Here is a 3866-nt window from a genome sequence, read left to right on the forward strand (position 1 = left end):
CCTGTCGTCAGCAAGTCCACATCCTCTTGCACCGCATCAGTCCGTCTCCTGTACCCCGCCACGAACAGCTTGCACGGTGCACCTTGGACAGCCTAGACCGGTTGGTTCTTATCTTGATTTGAAGCTTTCGTGACTACAGGAATTACTCTTTGGTTCTTTCGGTAAAGTCACGTGCCACTCACCGTGCCACTCATTGACATGCTAATTTCTCTCACCCCTCCCTCTCTCTCCGCCCCCTCTCTCTATTTAAGGCCTCGACACAGAGGCGTGGTTTCTCTGTGTGCCTATGTATGTTCTCCCTCTATGTATCTCTGTGATATCTGTCTCTGCTTATATGTCTGTCTATATGTCTCTGGTTCTGTGTTTTATCTCTCTCTCTCAAATTTAGCATTCTCAGGAAGAACGTATTCAACCAGGTAGGGTGTTGACCGCTATGTTATCCGACTCTCTGTTGTATTACATCACATTTCTAAGCATACTAGATTTGTGTTTCTATTTCATTTATACCTGATGACGATTGCTTGTGTTGCGATCGAAACGTCGTATGCTCGTATTTAATTTATTATTTTATCTTTATACGTCACTTTACCGAAAGAACCAGATAGTCTTTAGGTAAAGTTGGTTCTTATTATCCTGGGGTGTATCTCGCATTCCCTGGGGGTGCGAGATGCCCTTTCTGGGGGGGGCGTGCGAGACGTGGACGGATTTTTTTTGAAGGAAAATCATCGACAACGCAAATTAAGCACGGGCAAGAACGTAGAGCTTACTTTGTTTCATCAAACATACATGTGTGTGTCTATTGACATAAAACAATGGGATGGCAAGGCTGGAGTCGAGGTTAGGAGCCACTGCCATAGACGCTGCACCATGGAAACTCATCTATTTAGGACTGCTGTTTGTGTTTAGTTCGTTGTCCTTCCCCCGCACCTCCGATTAGCGCGGTTGGCTACGTACGGTGCGAAAAAAAGTTCAACATACATAGACTCACACAGAGACCCACAGACTCACACAGAGACCTATAGACTCACGTAGAGACCCATAGACTCACACAGAGGCCCATAGACTCACACAGAGACCCTCATACTCACACAGAGACCCATAGACTCACATAGATACGTATAGACTCACACAAAGACCCATGGACTCACACAGATACCCATAGACTCACACAGAGACCCATAGACTCACACAGAGACCCACATACTCACACAGAGATCCACAGACTCAGATAAAGACCCAAAGACTAAAACAGAGACCCATAGACTCACACAGAGACCCACAGACTCACACAGAGACCCATGGACTCACACAGAGACCCATAGAATCACACAGAGACCCACATACTCACACAGAGATCCACAGACTCACACAGAGACCCATAGACTCACACAGAGACCCATAGTTTGTTGTCCTTCCCCTGCAACCTCCGATGAGCAAGATTGGCTACGTACGATGCGAAATAAGTTCCACATACATACATACAGTGGCCCTTACCTGGTTACATAGAAAAAATACATTGTTTGTAGTTTTTGGCAGGATAGGAATTCAACTTGAGTCGTCACGAACGCACAACCGCGCGACACTCATTACACTTTCCTGCGGAGGGAGCTGGTAGGAACGTTGGGTTGCTCGGTCAATGGCCTGCAGGGTCAACGGCGGCGTGGTGTATTCCGCAAATATGCCCGACTGTGAGGGCGGGCACAAGCCGTCGTGAGTAGGTTAAACGTTGAGTTTTATAAGGACACCACGGGGTGACCAGCCCCTCCCCACCCAGCCCCACCCCTCCCACCCCACCCAGCCCCTCCCCTCCCCACCCAGCCCCGCCCCCACCCTCCCCACCCAGCCCCTCCACACCCTCCCCTCCCCACCTAGCCACACCCAGCCCCTCCCCTCTCCACCTAGCCCCTCCCTCCCCAGCCCCTCACCACCCTCCCTCTCCACCCAGCCCCACCCCTCCCATTTTTAGATGCACGACGGACGGACGAACACAATTATCCCCTGGAGGCTGGTGGAACCAGGAGGTTCCTACCAGTATAAGGACGGAGCTAATTCACGGTAAAGAGAGCGAGCGAGCGAGCGAGAGAGAGAGAGAGTGAGCGAGAGGTGAGGGTTTACATAAAGCAAAGTTTAAAAATCAAAAAAAATTACGAAATGATGAACGAAGCAAAGTGCCGACTACACCGAGCATCTTCTTGTTTCCAACTGATCGTAACAAAAATGAGAGACACACAGAGAGAGAGAGGGCACATGACCGATCTCCGCTGTTGTGTCCCGTTGCGAGCCCCCGAGAAGGATGCATGGAGCTGGCTCACATCAATGAGAGGATAGGCTTCAAAGTACGGGAAGACATCAATAATCTAAAACGCAAACGACTCCTGTTATCTGCTGGCAGGATTCCTTTGCGCGGAAATTGGGAATTATCTTTGGCGGAGGATATCATCAAGATTCCATCATCAGCATCGTCGTAGGAGATATTAACTACCTTGCCTGGTATACAGGAGGTCATGAGTTCGATCCCGACCCTGACGCCTGCTGCTATATATTTGGAGTTTGCGTCTCATCATCATCACGGTGGCTAGGAGATGTTAACTACCTCGCCTGGTTCACAGGTGGTCGTGAGTTCGATCCCGACCCTGACGCCTGCTGCTGTACATTTGGAGTTTGCGTCATCATCATCACGGTGACTAGGAGATGTTAACTACCTCGCCTGGTATACAGGAGGTCGTGGGCTCGATCCCGACCCTGACGCCTGCTGCTGTATATTTAGAGTTTGCGTCTCATCATCATCACGGTGGCTAGGAGATGTTAACTACCTCGCCTGGTTCACAGGAGGTCGTGAGTTCGATCCCGACCCTGACGCCTGCTGCTGTATATTTGGAGTTTGCGTCTCTCATCATCACGGTGGCTAGGAGATGTTAACTACCTCGCCTGTACGCAGGAGGTCATGGGTTCGATCCCTGATGCCTGCTGCTGTATATTTGGAGTTTGCGTGTCTCTCTCTCATCATCACGGTGCTAGGAGATGTTACCTAACCTCGCCTGCTACACAGAAGGCCGTGGGTTCGATCCCTGACACCTGCTGCTGTATATTTGGAGTTTTCGTGTCTCTCTCTCCCCGTGGTCGCGTGGATTTTTCTCCGGGTCCTCCGGTTTTTCCCCTCCACATTTAGAACCGACGTCACGCGCTTCGAGTCTTCGGCTGCTGTGAATTTCCACGCGACGATAATGAGCCACTCTCTTTGTCGAGATGTCATCTGTGACGGGCGAGGTAGCTTCTTCAAAAGAGGTGCATAACTCAGTGGGGCCTTACCTGGTTAAAAAATAATAAAAAAGAGTTTATTTTTAGTGATTATGACCTTTCTTATACTTTACACTCCCATCGTGTGTTTTTAAAATCCTTTATATTAAGTTCACTTGCTTGCTTGCTTGCTTACGACCGTGCAAATCTTTCGGTCGTTTTTTAACCCACTTCCCGTGATCCAATCGAGCTGACATTTTGCACACAGACTCGTTATGCATGACAATTTATTTTCGTGAACATTTTTTTCCAAAATGTTACACTTTTTAGGAAAAAATAAATTATATTTAATTACCAATTGCTTAATGGTGGCAGGCAATCATCTGACCCATAGGTGGCAGCCATCTCAAGCCAGAGGACGAGAGGACTCTAGCCGCCACGCATATAAAGGATTTATAGTGAAAAACTTTGTTTTTACGGGTTAATTTTTTTTGTGCGTGCGTTTTGTGCATTGTTGTAACTTTCTGAGCCGCCCCTACCGGACATTGAGATTATTATTTAGATTCTATGTTGCTGCTATAAATGTCCAAAAGACAAGGTGACTTTGTTGAGCTCTCATTCGTGATGGC

This window comes from Lethenteron reissneri, chromosome 68 (genome assembly GCF_015708825.2).
Source record: "Lethenteron reissneri isolate LAM-NWPU_2019-01 chromosome 68, ASM1570882v1, whole genome shotgun sequence".
NCBI classification, from domain to species: domain Eukaryota; kingdom Metazoa; phylum Chordata; class Hyperoartia; order Petromyzontiformes; family Petromyzontidae; genus Lethenteron; species Lethenteron reissneri.